The sequence below is a fragment of the Meleagris gallopavo genome, chromosome 9, assembly GCF_000146605.3.
Source record: "Meleagris gallopavo isolate NT-WF06-2002-E0010 breed Aviagen turkey brand Nicholas breeding stock chromosome 9, Turkey_5.1, whole genome shotgun sequence".
NCBI classification, from domain to species: Eukaryota; Metazoa; Chordata; class Aves; order Galliformes; family Phasianidae; genus Meleagris; species Meleagris gallopavo.
In genome coordinates this window covers 9594728-9619911 of record NC_015019.2, presented here as the reverse complement: position 1 = coordinate 9619911, position 25184 = coordinate 9594728, and the positions used below count along the sequence as shown (strand labels likewise).

Below are 25184 nucleotides of genomic sequence, written 5' to 3'. Positions count from 1 at the left end.
TAAGATGAGCCCCAGTACCACTTAATCAAGTATTCTATGACTTCAATGTTTAAAAAAATTATTAGTAAAAACTGAAAAAAAAAACATTTAGTAGGATAATGCTATGTATTTATTATTGTTCTGTAGCTATTAAAATAATTTCTGAAAATAACACTGAGATAGTTCTACATGTGCATAGGAATCCTGAAATAACAGTTTCAGCATATGTTGAATTGTACTGTGTAGTTATAATATACAAAATTCTTTCTTACCACTCATTTTTCTTTATCACCAGAAATTACAGGCATTTATTCATCTATAGGGCCAAAGGATCTTCAGTATACAACAAAACATTGATATGCACTACACCACATGGTGAGAGAGAATGTTTAACACCGTGGCTTTCTAGTGAACAACCAGTGAAAGGTTCCTGTTGTGCACATGATTTTATTTTGCTTCCATCCCAACTGTTTTCTCCTTTCCACCCACTGCCATCTGCACCTGAATTTAAAATTCTGTAGTTCTGTCTGTTCTAGGGGTTTATATTTAGATATCATCAGCTAAATCCGAAGGCAAAGGCATCCCAGTTGCACTATTACTGGTACTAACCTCTGAGAATAGTTTCTGGAAATGCCAAGTAATAATAGGGATGCTAAAGGAAATACCAGGGCATCTTTCCTTATACATGCATTTGTGTATACTTGCAAAGATTTTATAGGTCTTAGAATACTTTTGAGGCATAGGGAATAATATTCCAGTACAGTTTTATGCGTGAAGAACCCAAAGTGCAATCACAGCTAACGATGCTCCAGATCATTCTGCAACTAAGGGACAGAACAGGGAATTGTTTCCATGAAAGCAGATTGTTTGCTACGAATGTTCTACCATCGCTGTTGCAGTAACAAACTTCTTACAGTAAATACCACAATAAGATGCTAAAATCTGAATGCCTGTTTTTACAAAGTGATTCATAAGTCTGCTAGAATTCTCAGCATGAACATTTTAATGACTCATTCATGTACTAAGAGCAGCCTAGTGAAAACTATACTGAGTTTGGAGAACTTAGAGTGATTTCACATCAGCTACTGAGATATCGTTGTATGCTATGAGTACTTGGTGACTATAATTACATGCATCTGAGTCAGGTTTAAATCTGCATTATGTGTCCCTCAAAACTGAAAATCCCTTTGAAGTGTACAGACTCCTCTTCAGGCCCTCAGGGCATAGAAGATTAATTAGATTAATAAATTTAAATTCTTACTTTCAATCATCTTCATCCTTTGACTTCTAATGAACTTTCCAGACATTAAAATGTGTTTGTCTCTTGAACCACCTAAAATGCAAGTTTTAGTTCTCCAAACTGCATGACCATTCCCACCTAGAATGCCAAGACTTCACGGGATGGATAGGTTGGTGTTTTGTGTTTTTTTTTAAATCATGCCTTCTGAAGTTTTGTTCTGGGTAGCCTGAATATATTTGATCACACTAAAACCAGCATTGTGTCAGTTCTAGTCTTGGCAGAATCAAGGATCTACATCTTTCTTACCTCAGCCATACAAGGCAATTAAATCTGTAGACTTGCTCAGAGGGTGAGTTATAGACAAGCTTGTGCAAAACGCAGGAAAAGAGAGAGAAAATACTGTCTTGCTTAATGCCTTGAGTGTTCAGCTACAGATTAGAAGAACTGTATTCTAGTTCTCCTTCAAGTATTTATTTCAGTAAAAATAAAATAAAACTTCTGTAACTGCCTAAATTCAAGAGATCAAACTGTAACGTTAATCTAAGAAACTGTAGGCAATAAAATATAAAAGGTTAAGTGGTGCTTATAAAGTTTAAAGCAATATATTTACCAGCATTAATCATTTTAATCTTCACACAGGCAATACCAAATAATTCTGATTTGTACACTTGGCAGTGTACAAATCCTAATTAGGGAGAAGTCCTACCAATAAAGAATCGCCAGAACTCTTTGGAATCATTTCTGATAACCTTAATACAGCTGCCCTGCTCACAAAGAAGCAAAACCACTTCTGACAAGTCCTTGGCAATAGCAGGCAAAGTACTTGCAGGTAGAGCAGATAGTTAGATACAGAAAGAAGAGCTGAACTCACCCATGTGCTGAAGGACCTCTCTGGGTATAAAGCACACCCACTCAGCACGCAACATACATCCAAGAGATGCTGTCTTTTCAGTGGCTGGCCCTTATATGAGCTTGGGGGGGCCTCACCCTGGGTCCACCCCTTCTAGTCACATGGAAAACACAGGTGCAAGCAGTTTGCCTGTGCTCCCTGGCCAGACACACCAGACACACCTTCACCAGGTGCTCAATCACCATTTCAAGCCCCAGCCTAATAGATCCCCCACAACAGCCCAGCTGCTTCTACTGAAATAGGACATTAAGAGTGTTTGGGAAGAGGGCATCTGAATTCAGTTACCTTGTGGAATGATTAGCTTTCCTAAGAACTCATTGTGTTTCCTCTTTTGTATCTCAGTTGATTGTATGTCAAGCCACAAGTAAGCTAAGATAACAATGTTATCATATCTGAATTAAATAGAGGAGTTATTTATGTCTGGGTACTATTAATATACTTAAATGAGAAAATGTGGGCTGTATTTGCCAGACCCATGATAGCTTTTGTTTCAGTGAGGATTTCTGTTCGAACTGTATGAATTAAGATCCTGTATTCACAAAGAATACCTAACACTGCAAACACAGAAATTATCTGGGAAGAAATAGACTCTCCTAAAACTGAATTACTTGCATCACTATACAATGACTGCGGTGTTTCCAAAAATCAAACCTACAAATGAGTACATTTGGTATCCCCCCTGTAGCATTCTCATACAAATTCCAGTGCTTTAACTTGGAAAGATACTTTTGGGTACCAGTGCAGCAATGGAAATACTTCATAGTTGAGTCTACCGCTGTTTTCTTGTTTTCAAATTCACACAAGTAATGAATGTTATGCAATGCTCTTCTTGCGGTTCATTTACAATGGAAGTTAATTATATTGCTTAATTCATAAGTAAGAAAAGCTTCGATAATTTGCTAATGACAGCATGGTATATAACAATTCAGTACAGCATGACATTAATACCTTAGTACTATGATCTTCATAATGCAGTGGAGTTTTGATAGCTAACTCATGATCTGACTTGTTTTCCATCTTTTTGATAGTCACAACTGGAAAGTGCTCTATGGCACTACTGTCATTTTGGAAGACGTTGTACATATCTCTGCAGCATCTTCTCAGTTAGGGTACTGACCTATCATTTGTGCTCCAAGGAGCTGCTGTAACATAAATAGTCCACAGTTTGTTCAGTCTGGGATAAGACTTGTCCAAATGCTCACCTGTAGTTGGTTGTTGAATTTAAGCAGCACTTCGGTGTTTTGAGCTGGCAATCCAAACATCTTTTAGAAAAAAAACAACTCTATGGTATAATCAACAATCTCCACTGCAGCATCATTAAAGAAGTATTGTAGCATAAAGAGGAGACTAAAATACATTGTTTGGTGAATGAGAATTCTAACTGCTTTATGCAGCTAATGCTATTTTTACTTATTTTGCTATTGCAATGTCAGAATTCCTCACGGTCTTATACATTCTCTTAACACATCCATGTCTGTCTTTACATTTTGAGCAGGATCTGAGTTACAGAGATTCAAGCCCAAAGAATCAATCATCTCAGAGATATTTACTGTCTTATCAATGTCTCAAAGTACTGCCTAACTATCCAGCAGCATATCGTTATCATTATCATTCAGTAATTAATTTTTATCAGTGCTCCGTATTTCAGACTTCTTCCCTTAAAAAAATCTGACAGGTAGAAGCAAGTGAAACAATTCTTTCTGTGACTTGTTGCTATTCAATATGTTAAACAAGATGGGGATGTAACAGTCCTTAGAAGATTTTGCTCAGAATTCCCAATATGAATATTTTTATCTTTGTCTTTTATGAAATACTAACAAATCAACACAGAAGAGTCTGAGGAGATACATCTTTTATAGACTGGCTGATACAAACCAACACAACCAACACTGAAATTATTTGGCAAAAGAAGCAGTTCTATGTGTATAGCTGAGTCCAAAGATTCTTTATCCTTTTCTTTTTCAGAAATACTGTAAATCAGCTGTAGTCATGAGTGGTTTCTTTTTTTTTTTTTTAATTTACTTTTAAGACCAATAGTACAAAAAAAAAAAAAAGCACAAAACTGATGTATGGTATTAATATGCCTTTGAACTAAGCTGTTCCCTACTGAGACAAGAAGACAGTAACACTGAAAGAGAAGAAAACAGAATGATATTTCTACTCTGGGAAACCCAGCTGAGATTCTGCTAAACAAAAGGAGAAGAAAAGGGTTTCTGAGAGAATTCCACACTTGTGAATAGCCTGACAGCTAAATTATTAGGTCAGTTCTATCAACCTGCCCATTACAATTCTAATTTATATTTCCTGCAGAACACAGTACAGAAAAAGAAAAAACAATCAGTTATTCTCACTGGTGCTAGACTCTGTTGGCCTTTTCATTAATTGTTTTTCAAGACTAGGCATGTCACTGCTGCAGTTAGGGTCAAATAGATAGCAAAATAAGCATAGAATTGGGATGGAAAACTCTTTTTATTTGTTTTCTGTTCATTTAGTTTTGGCAGCTTTAGTGAGATGAAAGCAGCTAAAAAGAACAAACATGCATAACTGACAGCCTATGAATGAATGCTGCAAGACAAATCAAAAATAACTTTGATGCAATGACGTGCTTATTAGTGAAGCTCTGTAGCACTTCCTTGTTTAAAAGTATGTAGGTGGCTCCAAAAGTAATGCCTCCTACTTATTTCCACAGAAAATACAACAGATACAAAGAGCACAATAACACTGTTTGATAGAACAAATTCTCAGAACAAAACATTATTTTTTAGCAGTCACCACCATCAGTTGTGCATGTTCACCAGCGATGAACAACAGCCTGCATGCCACACTCATAACAATTTGCACCAGCAGAGGTAACCCACTGCTGCTGTCACCTCTGCTAAAACACAGCACCCACCTCTTCACTGTGCTCACATCCACTGTTTGGTCTCCAAAAATGTTCAGCAAGCATGTCAATGGATGCATGGAGGAATTCAGTACTATACCTTTGCTTCATACAAACTTCCTTTTAAAAACTGAAGGGCTGCTCTCAGGTGTTCCTGAGCCTTCTCTTCCCTAGGTTGCTCTGTCGCAGCTCTCTCAGCCTGTTCTCGCAGGGGAGGTGTTCCATCCCTTGGAATAGGGAAAAACATAGGTACAGGTGTTAATCCTCAAAATGCTGAAGATCAGGGCCTCTGAGAATCAAACAAAACATTACTGAAGTCTGTTTGCAGTGAAAAATCCAAGCTTAGTGTATGAAGCAGAACTGGGAAAGAGCGAAGTAACGAGGTGGATTTTTTTTGTTGCTGTTTTGTTTTGAGTTTGTATTATTTATTTATTTTTCCTTAGGGAGTGAAAAGGGAGCAGAGATTATTTTGAAGAGTTCAGTCACTGAATTTGAATTTGAAATTTGAATGATTTCTGTAAATGAATAATGTTGGAAGTCACTAGTTTCCCATTCATACCAAGTACTCGGAAAATATTGACTGACAAAGAAAATATAAATCAAACATTTCCTATATGTGATATGTATAATGTGATATTAAAAAAAAAAAAAAACACCTGTGGAATCTTTGAAATGTCAAAACAATGTGCACTCAGAGATAAAAAGGGAATTTACTTTTGCATTCCAGATACTGATGAAATAAAGTGATGTAGTGATACATTAGGAAGAAATGTAATTCATGTCATGTATTTTTAAGGCTGCAATTAGGCTGCAGTTGTGAGACTTCACAGTCATCTCACAAGAGCTGTGAAATTAATTTTCATGGGGATATGTGACTGTGTGATGCTGAACCACTATTATTCTTGTCTCTGGATCTAAGCTGCTGGTTTGTGTTTCTTTGGCTGGTCCCTGAGAATATACCAGCAGCCTGGGAGGGCCAAAGACACCAAGAAATTGAAGTTATCTCTCTGGGATTGCAGTCACACAAAAAAATTGAATGTGTATTATTTTTACTTTTATACAAATCCTGAACAAACATGACCTGAATTTTACAGCAATATATACCCATTCTAAAAGCAGCAGGAGGTTTTTGAAGCCCATTTGTACAAAATATATTTTGCAGCATGCCAAGGGAGAGGAACAGAGAGGAAAACAGGTGGGGAGAATTTTTCTGCTCCTCCTGTCAGCTTGGTGAATCTATTCTGTTTTTCCAGCTTGCAAAACATATTTCCCCAAAATGGCTCTGTTCTCCCCTCTTGAAAACATTAGATTTTTCTCTGCTTTATTGATCTGTCTTAAGATATCAAGTGCAAATTTATAACAAATTCATTACATCAAACCAATACCAAGTAAATATCACTAATGTATTTCTGGAGATATTTTCCATGATGTATTTTCTTTTAACAAAATTACATCCCTTTCATTTCATTTTGGATGGTCCTGTATGGAGTCAGGATTAGGACTCATCAATCCCTGTGTGTCTCTTCCATCTCAGGATATTCTACTGTTTAATAAAATGTTCCTTTGCAATTGTTTACTGATATACACTTAGAATGTGGGCATCCAAACTCTATTCCCAAAGCTTTGCTTACGGTTCAGCTTTGGACTGAAATGAGAAACAAATCCAGAATGCCAGAGTAAAATTATTCACATAAAATTATTTCTTGGATGTTCAGTGCAGACATGAAAACTTTGTGGATGATAAAACACTTCCCTGTAGTTTGAGAGTGACTTGAAATTAGAGATAAAATTTAATTCTGGGGCAAGTTGCTAAGCTGAAATCTCCTCTACAGCAATCAAGGAAACTGAAGCAAAGGGAAAATGTTGGGACAAATATTTTTAACTACAGAAAATATTTTCAAGACAATGTCTGTATTACTTTGCATCAAAGATGACAGACTTAAGTAATGATCGAAAGGGCATGTAATTTTACATGCAAATGTGTTGAAATGACCACGAGCTACATTCCAGTGGGCATTATTTAGGACAAATGCAGACCTTCTGTCATTTACATTTAAATTTAAAGTATGGTCCACAGTCTTCCACTTTTGTATTTGGAACTGCACTCAGATTCCCTCATTTTGAAGACAAAAGGGTTACTGTTTCCAAGCTATACATCTGTAACCCAGAAAGTCTTATAAGCCTCTCCTTTAGAATAGTCAGAGGTAAAAATTACTCTTATGGTACAAGCTCTGCATAATCCCTGAGTAAAAGAGCTCGGGTTCGTTTTTCTCTTCTCACTCTCTTCTGGAAAAAAGGAGGGAGTGTCTAGAGACAGAAATTATCCTGGATTAAGGGCTCCAGAGTGGTTCTGCTAAACAAAACGGTAACAAGGTTGATTCATTCTGGAAAGGCATGCCAGCAAGAGGTAACAGAAGGAAATTCTTCCTTCCCTCCTGACAACAACAGCCTGCAAAATTCATATGGTTCTTAATATGAAAGGCAGCATGGCTGTGAGTAAAAAAAAATTCTTGTTTGAATGAAACTCAGCAATTCAATAATGATGTGGCATCCCCAGAATGGAAAGCAGTAAAAGCTGAATAGGAGAAATTTAGGCTGCTCTACAGAAGAGACTTAAAATATGCTGACCAGTACATGATCCTCATTTGCAACTATGTTTCATCAAGAGCCAAAGCAGACTGATGAAATACTGTTCTCAGACACAAAAATTAAGATCTCCTCCTTGCAAATAAAACACAGCACTGAAAAAATATTGAATTATTTAATTATATTTTTCCCCCTTTATTGTGATATTCTGGACAAATTTATATGTGGCTCACTGCAGAACCATGGAAGAGTACAATGCTCACTCACACTGCAGATGCTAGAAATTAGTGAGGTTTTTCCATTTAGTACAAATATATTTCATTTCTTTTTGGACAGGTTTTGTTTATGTGAAGAGCCTAAAAAAGGAAGTTCAGATGCACACTGAATTTTTTAAATTTTGGGGACATTTTGTATGGAGGATTTTAGTCTATTCTGTTAAGGGTGCATTTCCTAAATCTACAAGTCTTTAAGTAGAAGTATTTGCCTACTGAAGCAGAATATATGAAATTCCAGTAGATGAAAATAGCTGTTAGCCTAAATTTATTCATGTCCCTTACTATTTTCTAGAGCTCAAACTCTATATCATACATATTTGGCTATATATTTGTGTATTAGTTGCTTTACCAAACTGTGAAGCACTGAAATTCAGCTGTCTGGTGTTTTGCTTTGTTTTTGCTTGTTTACACTGGGAAAGAGAAGGAAGTAGGGTACTAATAAAGGTGGAATCCATGTGCTACAGGAGCAGGACACTTGCCAACCCACCACTTCTTAAAAGAAAACAAATGATATATTTGTGCAGGGTAAAAATTGCTTCTTTTTTTCTAATACTCAGAGCTGAATTCTCTCCTCAAAAATGCAGAGAAATGATCTTTGCAGTACAGTCGATGACAGAACTCCTATTCCACTTTCTAAAACACTGGATGAGCATCAGGGTGCAGTGCTGCTTAGGAGTACCGACTTCATAACAGCTGAAGCTGTTTCTCACCCAGAGATGTTTCATTCTTTCATTTTAAAAAATTGTCTCTTTCATGCAAGCACATAATCACTTATGGGGTGGGAAAAACAAACAAATAAATAAACAAGGAAGGCAGTGGTAAAAGCTCTGTTTATTTGTTTGTTAGTGCCTGGGTGGTTAAGTTACAGGTGATCAGGAGTTATGAGGAAGAACTGAATGGAAATTCACTTCCTGACCATTTTAAAATACAGAACAGCAGAACAACTGGGAGTGGGCTGGGTGGGTAAGGAAACTATGGCTTTCTTCATTAATAATAACCAATATGATCTCTGTTTTTCCATACTTATATCTCTTCTCTCCAAGTTGTTTCTGTATCTATCCTTCAAAATGGTTTAATTAATGATTTTAAATAACTATTGTAACTCCTAGCAAATATGATGAATATTCTTCCACTTAATTGTCTATTTTAAGTGCATGTAAGTTTGAAATGGAAATAATTTCTGGCCTGTTTTCTACTTGCTAGCCATTCACTACAAGTGGGATATACATCAAATGGTCTGAGTTCAACCAGGTTAAACACTGGATTTTGTTGCATTAATTTATGTATGTAACATAGAATAATTCAGATTTCTGGCACTGCCTGTTACACATTTTAATACTCTGTTTTGTTGTGGGTTTTTTTGTTTGTTTGTTTGTTTTTTTTGTTTTTTGTGAATAATCTCTAGGATCTGTTTAAAATTCCTACTTTTGCTACCGTTGCCTGTGCACAGCAGCAGCACTTCAGGCTTTGATAGCAGGTGGAATAAGATGACATGAAGAATTGGCTGAGAGTGGGAAAAACTAAGAGAATCACTTCTCTAACTGATGCTCTACCATTGCAGATGTTATAGTCAGTGCAATTTTTTCAGATACCATCCTGTAAAACTCACATTTAACTAAAATTATTTCTCATTGATGGGAGCTGGAAGGGTTAGATGAAGTTAATGGAAAGACTTAAGATTTCCTCACCCAATAAAAAATCAGAGAAATATTGTGTCCTTTTCCAATAGCCTTGGTAAGAAAGTCCATCTGTAGTTTTACTGCTGCAGTGTGGCCAAAGTTGGGATTCCTTCCTGCTGACTCTGTCTTCACTAATATGTATATTTCCTTTCTCCTTTCACAATTTACCATTGCATGTATTCTTGCAACATTATCTTTCTTCCACTGCTTCACCACTAAATTTATGTTTCTTTCTTTTTATGGCTACTTACTGACCTCTATTATTGCATTTTGTTCTCCTTTGCTTCCAGAATTAGGTCTTTTCCAATCATGACCTAAAAATAAGAAGCTAAACATAAAAACTATTCAGATACCACAGCTGTCCTGTATTACTGACAATATTTTTGTCCAGGACAATGCTATTCTAATGTAAGAGGTTAAAGTTACAGTGCTAGAATATCAAAACTTCCGCTCCCTCTGAAATACTTTTTAAAATTGAAGTACATGTTCTTAATGAAAAAAACAATGCAGACTATACTTGATGGAGTTTGCCCTGCAGAGGGCATTGTATGCAGGAAGAAGCAAATCTAGGACAACTGTGTGGGCAGTTTCGAATAGCACAGGTGTTTTTAGTAGCTCCTAACTTGTCAATTTTCCAATAACATATAAATATGATATTTAAACGTCATTAGGACAATTTGCTGCCCAATTTGTTTTCAGTTTTAAAATATTCTAAAATTATGATGAAGTAGTTCTACATGAAAAAGTGCAGAATCCAACACTATCTTTCAAGTGAAAAGTTTTCCTGTAGTGTTCTTTGTTATCCTAAGTGAAATTTTGAACTTTTTATCTTAAGTGCAGCAACTTAAGAAGTGACTCACAGTTCAATTCCTTCATGTTTAAACAGCAGCTTATTATACCTGTTATCAGTTTAGGATCCCTGTAGCATGTGCAGTTGCCATTAAGATCAAGATATACATGTGTCCCTACCTGAAAACTGATGGTCTTTCAGTTGTGTGTCTCAGTGAAGTTGCATTCAAGGTCAAGAAACATCTCAAGAAGTAAAGCTTTGGCCATGTTCCATGGAGGAAACTTGAGTCCATATTCAGTTGATTAAGTTCCTAAACCACACCCATCTTCCCCTGAGATTTCTTAATGCACTTATCATTTGCTATGTCTTAAAAGATATTCTCACTCAGCAGCTGCTGTAGGCTGTCTCCCACCCTACTCCAGTTTTTAAAATCAGAGTTTTCTATCAGAACTTCTTCTTCTCTCCATAAATAAGATGCTTTAGAAAAAGTAAGTGTAGATTCCAACTGTTTATGTATATTTTGTAACTCAAAATAATATCTATGGATGGGTATTTCCATAGGGAATACTTCCTAACTTCTTTTATATCAGAAATATTTCAGATTTATATTTTAAATAAACGTGATTTGAAAGAAGCCAGATTACCTCATTGAGGTCTACTTCATAAAGGAATTTATCACAGAATCATAGAATCATTAAGGTTGGAAAAGATCACTAAGATCATTCAATCCAACCATCAGTCCATCCCCACCATGCCCTCTAACCATGTGTCTCAGTGCCACACTTAGCATTTTCTTGAAAACCTCTATGTCTTTACACGCAACAGCAGAGGGATTATAACAACAAACTATTACAAATCACAAGATCAACTTCTTGCATTTCATTTTCTCTTGCAGAAATGTGTGATGTGAACAGAATTTAATCTCTTGTTTTATAATTATGACCAACTGGAAGACACAGGCCGTTATCAAACTTCTGAAAAAACACCAGGTAACTTATGAGGTTGCAGTCTTGAATTTCACTCAGCATGTTGATAAGAATTCATTTCCTAATGAAATCAACAGAAATCAGTGTAATTTCTGGTGGAACCAAGAGGATGTCTTCCCATGCATTTCAGTGGAAGTTAGATTAATGACAACAGATGTGGCTGCAAAGCATGATGCTGTCTTACAGCCATATGATTCTAGCAGTTCACTGAATAACTCAATTAAATTGCATAAATGGTCATGTTGTGATTATTTCTGTATTATTTCCATAATTGCATTTTGGGTATTTAAAAGGTTATTTTTAGCCCTATTAATAAGCAATGTGTGTCACTTAGGAGTAATGACCACATTATTTATGCTAAAAACATATGAAATGTTCTTCATGTGAGGAAGTTACGTTTCTGAGGGGTATCAGCACAACCTTCAGCTATGTAAATGAATGAGCAACTTCAAAACAAAATGAGTCACTTAAGTCTAAAAAAGGGACAGTGGATATATGTAATGCATACAGACACAAAGTATGATGAAAATGTGACTTTTATCTTAAAACATTTGTTAGTAGCTGGCCTACCTTATTTTGCATAGTGTTAGCATATATGCTCAGCCATGTACTAATATAAAATAATAGCATATTTTCATATATACATACATTTTATATGTGTATTCATGAACACACCCTTAAAAAGACTGTGTGAATGGGAATCTGTGCAACACGCAAATGCATGTGTAGCTTTTTGCTAACTGAAAGATAAGAAATATGAGGAATTTTTTTAAAAACTTAATAAGTAAACACAGATTTTTCTAAATTATGTGCTTAAATCTCACTGAAAATAATAGAGATTTAAGCATCTAATGTATTTTGAGAAGTTGTCTGGATTCTTATATTTTCATGTGCTGTTAATTACTGGCTGCTTAAAATGACCTCTCCTCATACCTTAAGGTATATGAAGTAGAACACACTTTATACAGTGCATTTCAATTGCAAATAAATGCATTTACTGCATGGCAGTGCTGTTATACTTCCCCTGTTTCATAAACAAGTGCTGTCCATTGATCTAATAAGTCATCCTGAATTTTAACCAGCTTAAGATAAAAGGCAAAAAGCTTTCACTTACAGCCATTAAAAAAAACCTGGCTTGAAATGTATCGTTATTGCGTTGGGAGGTCATGAGGGAAACTTATGCCTAATCTGATATTATCAAATGATCACTTTAACTGAGTCTGACTTGCTGATGCTGCCAGTCAGTTGTTCTATCTTCCCCCATTGCACCCACCTAAGGTTCTCTCCTCTTTCCAATGCCTGAGCACGCACGTTTCAGTGTGATAAAATCTTCTGTCATGACTGATCATGATTTCAGCCTTTGCTTACACAGACTTCACAAAAGAATAAATGCATGTAGCTCATTAGTAGTTCTTGACTGAAACCAGAGAAGATGATACTCAAATGACTTTGGATAAAGTGCTTTATCTTCAAGATCTGCCAAGAGATGTTGTAATACTTATCAGCAATACTTTGGTACTAAGTTTGTGTATCAGCTACTAATAAAAGGAATTAACAGATGATAGCCCAACAAAGTGCAACTGACTAACCGTACTGAGCAGCTAAGCAAAAATGATGACAATGAAACAGTGCAGATAACATGATTTGGTCAGCAGCTCCACAATGCTGTAAACACAGGTAAAAACAGGTAAAAAACATGGAAACTGCAACATCCAGTCTACCATGCATGGAGAAATGCTATGCTTATACTGAATACCTGGTACCCAGACAAAAGTATTTAAATTGAAAATAATAACAAATGATTTAAAGAGCAAGGAAAAAACTCCAAAAGGAGATGCTATTACTCTAGCTTTCTAACAAGCCCATTATCTTCGTAAAAACCAGTCGCTGAAGACTCTGGAGATTGTCTTAAATAAATAAGTGCAAATGTCTAGTCATTAATTAGTTGCCTAGTTTCAAACCCAACTAAGCAGTGTTCTAATGTGCATTATAGCTTTCTGGTTCTAATTGAAAGCCAGAATGGGTAAACAATGAAATCACGTTTGTCAAGTGCCTATTTCCTGGTAATGAAGAAATATGGTAATTGTAGAAGCAAAAGGACTGTTTATCAAGATGTTCCACTGACAAGTGTTTTCCCCTTAGTCCTTGTTACCATAAAACACCAGCAGCACTGGCAACAGTAGGGAAGACTTCCCTCCTGAGACCAACAAGTCAGTGTTTCACAAAGTCTTATTGAATGAGAGATGACTGAAAAAACACGGTAGACTGAGATCTCAGAGAAATTGTTTGAGAGGCTGAAAAAGAAAAACAGTAGTGGAAGAAAAGTAGCATTTGAGATATGTTAATAAATAAATAAATATTTGAATAAACAAGTAATAAATTTGATATATGTTAATACTTCCTAATAAGCAAAGGCATATTTAAAACTCCTCTGAGCTTGCTGCAGTTCTGGACAATGCTGTCAGACATAAGGTCTGATTTCTGTGTGGTCCTACGTGACACCAGCAGCTAGATTTTATGATCTGTGTGGGTCCCCTCCAACTCGGGATGTTCTATGATTCTATTTTGGAATTTTGACAAGATCCTGTTTCTTTAAGAACAAGGCCCTGTATTAATTTTTCAATTAATTTGCTAATAGTGGAACAACATCTGTTGCTCTTGTTTCATCTTCAGTCTCAGGAAAAGTATTTGGTTTGCAGCTCTCTGGAAAGGTAGAAAATGGATTGCCATTTTATGTTTCTTAATAAATCCTACCTTAGTTTTTTCCTTTTGTCATATAATCATGGAGATCATGAATTCAGCTGATGTATTATTCCATTCTTCTTCTTCCATACATCTTCATTGTTTTGTATCCAGAGAAGATTTATCCCTGCTGTTCTGGAAGAACAAAAGCCAGTCTACTTTTGTTTGTAAACACACTTGATTATTCAACAGCAGTACTGATGATACTAGCAGAATCAAGCACACCTTGGGAATAGCACTTTTTACTTAATTACAGCAGTACGATCATCTGGGAAAACTCCATTTTTAATACACTTCTAGAAGTCCTATGCATGTAACAAATACTTAGGTATTTGGTAACATCACAGTGCAAATAGAGTATACAATGTGGAAGAACAAGTATGCAAGCACCAAAGCATATAGAAAGGAAGGTGTAAAACAATCCACCAAAATAAGCTATGACACCAAAGCAGTGGAATACCTCATATTTTTTATCAAAATATGAACAGTTAATTCCTGAGACTGACAATTCACAGAATAAAGCAAAATAATCCCCTACGATAAGTAACAACCAAGAATCAGGGAACCATAGCTATTGTTAGGATTTGTACTTTTTAAAAATGCCCTATACAATATTTTTCCTTAAAAATTTTTCTTTTTTAACCTTTAAGCACATTTATTTACTTAGGGCAGATCAACTGTACATGGAGCATGCTGAGTTCTTCCAGAAATCTCAGGAAAACTATGTACAGTGACACATTTTCAAGAAGGCTAACCATCCAAAAGCATCCTCCACATCGAGGAGTAGCTCTTCCAAAGCTGGATTTGTATATCCAGATGCCTGGATGACCTTTAGGCTCCTCAAAAATGAAATCAATCACTTTTAAACAGAACCATTGACTTTCTTGTTACTGTGTCCAAGTTGCATGAGCTGAAGTGGTCAGGCAGTGGGACTGGACAACCTTTGAAGGTTCTTTTCCAGCTATTCTACTCAAATCCCAGTCTTCAAAGAGCTAAATCAGCAGCAGCTCGCTGTATCCGTATTAAGAAAAATGAAGCCATTACTGCCTTTCTTACATTCCCTACCAAAGTTTTTGAAATATTTTCACGAACAAGAACAAAGAAATTTAAAAGTAATCATTCATGTAGGCTTCTATGTGATGAACCATGATCTTGCTCTTCCTTTAAAGCACTTGTCGACACACCTGAGCCACGCTGCCGCTCCCACAGAAAGTAGTTCCTCACCTCAGTGGTTCTGCATGTATCTTGCCTAAATGGAGTGAGTAAAGGAAATAAAAATCTTTACTGTGACATTTAAAGAAAGTATCACAAGTTGTCCCTCAAAAAAAAAAAAAATGCTGCTTTTTTTAAATACATATTTTAAAATAATTTTCTATGGGGGGAATAACTTTCCAGATTGGAACTTCTAATTTTGACCAGACCCTTTCTCAAGACCTTGGTATTGCAGTGTATTAGTTTACAAACAAAATCTGACAACTTATGAAAATCCCACTCTGAAAAAGAACCTTTTCAGAACGTGACTTTATGACTTTAGTCACTTTATGTGACTACGTACCTCTGACGTATAATTCTACTCAGTCCCATCCTATCTTGGAAGATATTTTATTATACATACATATAATTATTAAAATATTTATATAACTGAAAAAATACGCAAGTAGCGTTCATTAATATTATTGCCTACATTAGCATTGTCTTTCCTTGATAGCAAAAGGGTTTCTTTAGGCTGGTTTTATCATCTTTATTTTGTGTACCTTTTGTACTGTGCTGAAGGCTGGCAGTATGTTTGATCCATGTGGTATGGCTTCAGGATATATAAAGCAATGAGCATATGTAGTGCAGTGTTACCAGCATGAAATTAAAGCCATGTGGAAGCTGCTTGTTTAGTAGAAAAAAAAAAAATAAAAGAGTTTTTAATAAACAATTTCGTATGTGTGTATATATGTGTGCTCATGAGTGTGCATGATGGTAATTTCTGTATATGAGCATGCATACACAGAAATTAGCACGGCCTAATTAAAATCTGGTTAGAAAGGATTTAAATGGGGGATTAGGTTCCTTGGGATAGTAGCCAGCATGTGAGATGCTTAGCACTCTGATAATACTGGTGATAAAATCAAGCTCTCAAAGAGATTACAGTCAAAACATCTCAGTGCTTTGATAGTTTTCCTAGGTTGTTCTGCAATTTGCAGGATTCATAATAAACCATTGTCTGGATATGGCAGCAAGTCAAGGGAGAAAAGAATCCTGAATGTCATGATTTGTACTGCAGGAATGCCTAGAGACTGTGATTAGGAATAGTGTCCTTTATACTACCAGCTCTGCTTACCTATATGAACCCTCTGAGCTTATGGTATGAGTCAGTGCACAAAAAATAAAAAGAAGAGTAAGTAAAAATTGAAAGGGTTAGGAATTGGGAAAAAATAAAAATATGTTCCTATAGAGGATCTCTAGTCAGTTGCAGAATTTATTTATTTTTTTTTTCCATAATACCACTATTGTAGCAAAGCAAAATGTTGTGGAAAAAAAAAAAAAAATTAGTTCTTAACCAGTATGCTTGGAAGAAATAATTTAATTCTTGATTCTGCTACAGTCTCCCTACCTTCCTGTTAGATTTTACATGACAGAGAATTTGAATTAGAGTTAGAAGGAAATGTAGCTAAATATCATGTGAGAAGTAAAAATGACATTCAGAATGTCATATTCTTCCAGAGTCAGATAGTAAAGAATTATGAATACTTTGAAGTAGTTGCTTATGAGTGCTAAGTCTATTTAATCATTCTTCAATGGATGAATCAAAATTTGTGGTGTGTGATATTATTAGCAAAACTGGATTTGCAAATGGAAAACCAAACACTGTGGGAGAAAAGTTATAGGCAAAGACATAAATGAAAAATAACAAAGACAAGAAGACTGATAATCCAACATTAATTATAAGTGTGGTGACTGCAAATTAATTGTATTTAATACAATTTTTTTTGTTGTTTCCATTTATGTCTAAGAAAAAAAGTTCCACAACTCCATTATTAATGTTTTCTCCAGACTGAAAGATATTAGAGTTCTAAAAAGTGAAGGGATTCAGCAATGGTCCCTTGAGACCAAGGAGAAGGGACTTAGTCATTTATAGAAGAGAGATTATATAATATAAAATTAAAATCTGGTAAAGTCATTGGGAATCTTTCATCTCAAAGCATACATTTATAATTTGCTTCCACATAGCAAAGATAAAATTCAGAAATATTATCCAAGTTGATAAAAATAACTGTTGGGAATAGTTGTCAAGCAGACAAATGATTCTGCTGAAGAAGACACAAGTTATTTCCACACTACATTCTCTACTGAGAGAAACAATGAAGTACTAAAGTGTGGTATAAAATAGAAAATCACAGCATTCTTGTCTCAGAAAGTTTACTCTCATTTCACGGATTCCCAGGGAGTTCTAAGGAGAAATATAACTTTGGAAACCCATGAGTAAGGTCAGAAAAACAAGAACAACTTCTTTGTGTCCTCTAGAGTAGAATCAAATACATGATTCTTAGCATAGTTTTGCTGGAACATTTGGGAATCTGTCATTTCTACCTCTGACTTGACAACAAGGCTGTTTTGGAACAAGTGAAGTGGTTTGTCCAGACCCTGAGAAATAAGCTGAGACTCCAGATACCTAAAGTTTACAATTCCTTAATAGTCAGAATTATTGCAGCTATGGACAACCATCTGATTTTGAAAATCAAACTTCAAACTTCTTCAAAATGGCAATTACAATCCTAGATCTTGTTACCGGAGTGAAGGGATGTATCAAAGAGGAAGCAAACTTTTAAGTCAAATAAGATGATTTGAAGCTCATTTCACAACACCTGCTAGTGAGATTTAAGTTAAACTGCTACCTCAAATCAGAACTTTAGTTATCATTGATTTACTATTTTGTTTAGCCAATGTGAAGTAAGAACCACGGTGAAATAATCATGCCTTGAGTATTTGCCTTTTCCCCTTTTTGACAGTGAAGCAATACTCTTAGTCTTAATCAAGGGATGCTACAGATACTTCACAAACCAAACTCAGTACTAAGAGGCTATTTCAGAGACTCCCTTCCTTGTTCCTTCTTCACTGCCTAAGAGCAGATAACCAGTTATGGAGTAGCACTGAATGTTGGTGGAAGCTTATTACAGATTCCCTTTCTGTGTACTTCAAAGAGTATCATCAGGTCCTGGGATACTTCAGAATGGGTTCAATTTATAAACTCATTGTTGCAAGTTCAAGAGTTCAGTTTAGCTTTGAATAGTAAAAATTCAATGAGTTCATCTAAAAATCATCTGTTGCCATAGCAATGCCTTGGGAAATGTCTCTTGCTGTAAAGGATTTCCCACCTGAACTTTTATTACATTGTGGAGTTCTATCATTTGTGATGCACCTGTTTACCTTGAGGGATCAGGAAAAAACTGGTAAACTCTGTTGGACAGAGCTGGGAAGAAAATTAGTGTCCAATAAAATGATGCACTGCCAATTTACACAATACCTTATTGTGCACTATCTTTCCAAACCAAGAAATTTTTGGATGCTATGTTGATACTAATTCAACAATTTCAGAGACTAATTTCTCCCACCGCTGTAACGGGTGACCAATTGAGTCTCCTTTAACGATGTCAGAGGTTCCACTCCTTGCTTTTTGGCACACAGGTGTCATAGATGATGGCTTCATTGACTTAATAGCTTTTGCAAGGTTCTTGTTCTTTTAGATCAATTTGGTGTTTACTCTGATCTTGGAATGAGTTTCTCCCTGTGAGTTCTCTCTGTGAGCTGAAACACGCTCTGCTCATTTCACCAAATGTCTCTGGCACCATCACAGAAAGTGTTGTTCTCATATTCATATGACTTGTCTCATCCTCACATGACTTGTCTCTTCACTGTGGAGATGGGTTCTTTCTCCTCCTCTAGTTAGATGATGTTAATACATTTTCTGAACATAACCATCTGCACCCCGAAGGTGCTTTGAGTTGCAGTAGTAGTAGTTACTGTGAATAGGCACCAGAACATCACATTGGAGTGCCTTGGCTAAAGCTAAAAACTCCATGGTTTCCTATCCTCTTTCATTTCAGTATAAGGGTTGCTTTGCATTTGCCATTTCCTACAAATGTGCCCTTAGATAGTTTGCATTACTTATCCAATGCATGGTGCAGAAACTTGACATGTGCTCACCCACAGCCACAGCAGTAATTTTGATGGCATCCCGTCACGGTTATTCTGCCATAAATAAATGTCAGCAACAACCATTATGGTGAGATCTGTGTTACTTAATTTTAAAGCAGATAGCAGTGATTTTTGTGCAGTGGTTCTTTCCTTATGGGAATATTGCAAATGGAAGGGAGAAGTATGTCAATTTCTTTTGTACTCACTTGAAGTCAGTCATGAGAAGTTTATACAGAAATGCGCCATTCCAGAGCCTAGAGAAATGAAACCATGATGTGACATAACAGTTCATTATCAAAACCACATAATAAAGGGTAAGGAAACTATGATCTTCCACTCCAACTATAGTCTTCTACATCTCCAGCTAAATGAATAATAATTTGATTCTAAAGCCATTGGATTAGCCATTGAGATTTCCATTGCACTAAATGAAAACTACTGGCATTTAGACATATCTTGTAAGAGAGAGTAGAACTACTTTAAGTTCTACATTGTGGATTTACAATATACAATTAACATCATTTATAACATTTCCCTCTTAGAAGGATATTACATTGATTTACGTGTTCTATAACTTTATTCTGGGCATCAGAAATAAGAATGACCCATTAGGTCACCTAAGTCTACAGTTCTGCTGGTGCAGGTTTTATATCAGGATCACTTCTCACATCACTGAACTGCAGCCACTTTGGTTGTCATTAGGCAATTAATCTGCCATACATCTGCCCATCATATCACTACTCTTTAAAAGAGCAAATTAAAGTAAGGGAAAATTGGTATGTCCTTGGAAATTACCTCTACCTTTGACAGTCTGATGGTCAGATAACCTGCTGAGCAAAGTCCCTTTATAATTGCTTTCATGAACTTGATATGAGCCAAGAATCCGGCCAAGAAAATTTAGGGGGTTATAAACAAATCAGATGTCATACGTACAAGAAGAAAATGAAAGGAAGTTCCTTTCTGCAACAAAAGTGGGTTTTGCCTTGTTCCCTTTTACACTAATACATTCAATTCTGATTCCAAAAAGAAATTACTAAACTTGATACAAGCTTTAATGAATGAATATTAAAGTCATTAATCCCTTTTTCATCATTTTCATTAATCCCACATTTTCTCTTCACAATATGCAACAGCAAAAATTTTTTGATCCTATTTACATTTATTCTGAAATACTGTGGGAAAAAATGGGATGTTCTGTAAAGAATTACTATTAGGAAATGCCATCATCGGTAATACAGTGATTACTTTTCATATGGAGAATTTTCATTTAGTGAGTTGAAAACAGGCTGAAGGGGCTAGTAGCAATCCAGTCCTAATTAACATCTTCATTAACGATCCAAGTGATGGGGCAGAGTTTACCTTCAGCAAGGTTGCAGATGACACAACCTTGCCATGCTTCTCCATGGGAGAAGCAGCTGATATATCAGAGGGTGCTGCTGCCATCCAGAGGGACCTTGACAGGCTGCAGAAATGGGCTGAGCGGAACCCCGTACAGTTAGCTCTACAAACCCACTTAGGTGGAAAACATCTTGGCAGAATCTAAGGGATGGTAGTGCACACCAAGTTACATATCAGCCAGCAGTATGCCCTGGCTGCAAAGGAGGCTAACTTTGCAGTATCCATTCTGCAAAGTACTGGCAGCAGTTTGAAGGAGCTGCTCTCTCCACTCTACTCAGCAAATGTTAGGCCACACCTGGATGCTATTTCCAGTGCTGGGCTCCCCAGTATAAGAGAGCCATGCCATGCTGGGGAGAGTCCAACGAAGGGCCACAAGAAGATTTCCTCTCCAACTAGGAAAGGCTGAGAGAGTTGGATTGTCCAGCTTAGGGAAGAGGTTGTGTGTATTATTAATGTGAGTACATACGTGAATAGAGCGTGCCAAGAAGAGGGAGACAGACAAGAGTGCTTCTCGCTCCCAGTGCTGCTCTCTGACAAGATAAGATACATCAGGCACAAACTGAAACACAAGAAGCTTTATCTGAACATCAAGAAACACTTTTTTACTATGAGAGTGATCAAGCACTGGCAGTGGGTTTGGATGAGATGATCTCCAGAAGTCCTTTCCAATTTCAACCGTTCTGTGATTCTGCAAATGCCAAGGTTTGTTAGAGAGAGCTAAAGAAACTAGGCAGAACATGACCACAGATGATAATGAAGAATATTCTGTCTTGAGAGTCACTTAGAAAACTAATTTGACTGCACACAGTGCCTATGCTCTCTAAGTATAAACCATACATGAATACATTTGCATTTCAAAAATTCAAGAAATTGTATTCTTCTCTGATACAGCTTGGCACTAGATCTTCTTCAGCATCTCTACCTGTCCTTTTTTGTTCCTCCACTAGCTGAAATAAGAGGCAAAAAAGGTACTTCTTGTGCTTACCATAAAGCTTTTCACTGCACTGAAAGAAAGGCACTGCATCTTTCTGCTCCTGCTTAGTTGTAGCACAAAAATGTTCAGCTTGCTAATGCTCCTGTGTAAATTACAGCACACTGCTTTCATACTTGCAGAACCTTCTGCAGTGACTTTATTTCTTAGACATAGAACTTGCTTCTTTTAAAACCCAGTTAAGGAAATCATACTATTGCATGGAACATAACAATAATGCTTCTTAGAATTAAAAATACACTCCTGTATTTTTATATGCAAATCTATTTTACTGCTGATCTCTTAAAAAATGGCTCCTGAAATCTACCATTTTTTTCCTGTTTAACAGACCATACGTTTGATTTTATTTTTTTGTTATAGCAACAGAATATTAAAGGTCTACGTACGGTACAACATTACACAGAACTCACATGGGAACATTTTTAATTCACACAACATGCTTTTGATCTGTACGTGATCACTGGCCATTTGTCTGGGATTGCTGGACATCCACAGTTCTCTCAGAACTATTTACTGCTCTGAGTATTTTATGGATCATTCAGGACTCCTGGGCAAATGACCAAAGGCCTCTAATCCCATCTGGCAGCATTTCTGGGTGGAAGAATAGGGCATGTTAGAAGCTCATCTAGCCACAAAATTCCTAAATAAAGTGGAGCAGAAGTTGAAGAAAATGTTTTCCAAGATTATTAGTCCCTGTTCCTTAAAAAGCTGAGCCTTCTGTCAGGCCTTATAAACAGTATGTTATACATATCTAATGTAGATACAAGAGAAAGCAGAACACAGGTTATTGTCTGTCTAATTTGAACTTGCATCTTAGTAATAAAATGTGAATCCTGGTGGGGAATTAAGAGCTTGTTTTGTTAAAGCATTATCACTTGAGCATTCTGATATAAGAATTTCTCTAATATTCAATAATAGAAACCATAATTTCTCTGTAATTATTTACCGATTTTTTTTTTCACTTTAGAACCAAGGATAATTTTTTTCTAATTTTGATGTTTTTAACTGATAAATGCCAAGAACTCTGAAAAGAAAATGTGACAAATGATAGCTTTCATGAGGAAGATATTGTGTGGAAAAATATTATAAATATATTTAAATATATATAAATATAATATAAAGTATATGTTAAGAGTGACATAAGTTCAATCTTATTTTTTCCTGTCATTTTTAGCAATTCTGTTGATTTTGTTAAACAATATACAAATCTACCTGGACTGTTGCTCTAAAATGACCAAAATAACTTTTTTACCTAACTTTGTCTGAAGATATAACGAAGTCTGTCATGAAACAATATTCTTTGGTAGGTATGAGCACACGTGGAAGATCTCAAAGGGACATTACTGCCCATGACCCATTGCAGAAAAATAATTACAAACCCTTGGCTCAGGTCTCTCCTCCCTCACTCCTCCCTTCATACATTCACCTCCAGCAGCAAATTCTTAAATGTTCCATTGATGACAATCCTGTCCAATTAACATGTGCATTTATCTAGAGAACAAGTTCTCGTCCTCAAATACTGTGAAAGGAGCTTTGACAGGAGATTTTCCTTCCTACAGATGGTAATAACATTGCTCACACATTTCCCTTTCAGACTTCAATGGGAACCATCAGTTAATAAATCTCATTTTTAGACTAATGAATTCATATTGTCAGGAACAGCTCCAAGGGGCACAGGTAATAAGATCATCTGAACAGGAAAACTTCTGGAAACAACCCAAAAAAGTGTTTTGTAATCAGACCTAGAAGAAATACCTAACTTGTTTCATGATTTTACACACCAGGCTTTATGGAAAAAGCCTAATTCTGTATACCATGAAAACAGTGATACTAGTGCCATGTTAAAAAAGTTGCTTGAAGTAGAACAGACATTTCACAAGGGATTGTCAGAATGTAAGAGCTAGTCACAACAAGGTACACTGCAGCTGTAGATGTAAAAGTTTTCTGGGTAAATTGCTGAGCTTTGATTCCTAGTTGTAAGGCATGTCAGTACTTTGTGACTCTTCATTTTCTATTACAATCACACTTCAGGGGGATGTTTGTTGGTTCTCCCACAGCTACACATTACTTTTAAAGATCACATCACCTATAGGTTAAATGGATTGTATTTCTCCATGCTTTTGACAACATATTATTTTCATGCCTAGAAGAACAAGCTGACACAGTTAATCTAGACACGATGTAATACTTTCATTTCATAAAGTTGGAACATTATTAGAAGAAAGTACCAAGGTGATACCTCGTGGCATTGTGGTCAAGAGGGGAAACAGTTAGTGAGAAAAACAATTCAGTGTAGCTTTGGGCCTTTGACTGATCAAGGCAGACCATGTAAAGTGTACTGTTTGCCTTGAGCTTGTATCACTCCTGCCCTTTCATCAAGGCTGGAAACTAGACCGTGTGCCATACTGCTGCACAGAGCATGTTGGCTCTGAACTCAAGTGGGAGGGAGAAAGACTTATGTATGAAATGGAAGACTTTGTGATTTAGAAGCTTATATCAGACTAATAGAGAAAAACAGCACAAAAACCTCTTTTTATGCTAAACTCTTCTAATTTTTGTTACAAACATGCCAAAACAGCTGCATTGTGGAGATAGGTACATTGCACTGGCAACAGAACGACCCAAATAGATCTATTAGCTGTCACACAAGAAACTAAACAATTTTCTTACACTAGTGATTAGGAAACTGCCTGCACCCTCATCTAAGAATTACAACATTTTTAATCAAAAAGGATTAAAATAAAAACATGTTTTTCAACAGCCGATTAATAACTTGAAGAAAATATGACATCTTTGAGCAATCACTGAACCTTTTACAACTTATACAAATTATTTTACAAAGTAAAAAAATATAGAATATTCACATTCCACTTTTTCTGTTTTGAAAGTGCTAAAAATCAACTGTTCTCAGTAATTCCTAATTTACACATGAGAGAAATTAAAATTTGTGATCCTAGACATTCTTCCAAAAAAATGTTACATTACCCAGTGTTATGCAGGTCTCTCCAAAAGTTGTGCCTTCTATTTATTCCTGTGAAAATGAAAACAGATAGAAAGAAGACAATAACACTGTTTGATAAAGCCAATTCTCAGCACAAAACACCCTTTTCCAACATAGCCACCACCATTAGCTATGCATTTTCACCAGTGATGAACAAGAGCCTTCATTCCACACTCATAAAAGCCTGCAACAGCTGTTCGTAGTCATCTAGAACATTGCTTTTCTTTCAAATCACTGTCATCTCTGCTGAAACACACCAGCCACCACACCTCCATGCTCACATCCACTCTTTGTTCTCCATAAACATTCAGCAAGCATTGATGAAAATCAATTGACGACATTTTTTCAACATGGAGGAATTCAATTCCACCCCTTTGCTTCATACACATTTCCATATCAGACATCATTTTGTCAGACTGCCCCTGTGCTGCCATCTGTCACATGACAACAAAAGGAAACAGAATACTGGTGTTAAGGCTCAACCTTCCCATCCACCAAAATTCACCTTTGATGTCATTGGTCAATATAATAAAATAGGAGGC

At 36.1% G+C, this 25184-nt stretch overlaps 1 long non-coding RNA gene across 3 annotated transcripts in view; it reads right to left on the bottom strand.

The window, feature by feature from the left end:
- Positions 1-8508: 8508 nt before the first annotated feature.
- LOC104912184 overlaps positions 8509-25184 on the bottom strand; it is a 33661-nt gene continuing 16985 nt past the window's right edge. For 2 of the 3 annotated variants that reach the window (XR_794451.3, XR_004160660.1), the window contains exons 2-5: positions 24627-24672; positions 21117-21180; positions 19459-19506; positions 14703-15317 (exon numbers count right to left, since the gene is read on the bottom strand). This is a non-coding gene — a long non-coding RNA (uncharacterized LOC104912184). Of the gene's footprint in view, positions 14204-14702; positions 15318-19458; positions 19507-21116; positions 21181-24626; positions 24673-25184 lie in introns of those variants that run through there. The other variant, XR_004160661.1, reaches the window with a different exon arrangement.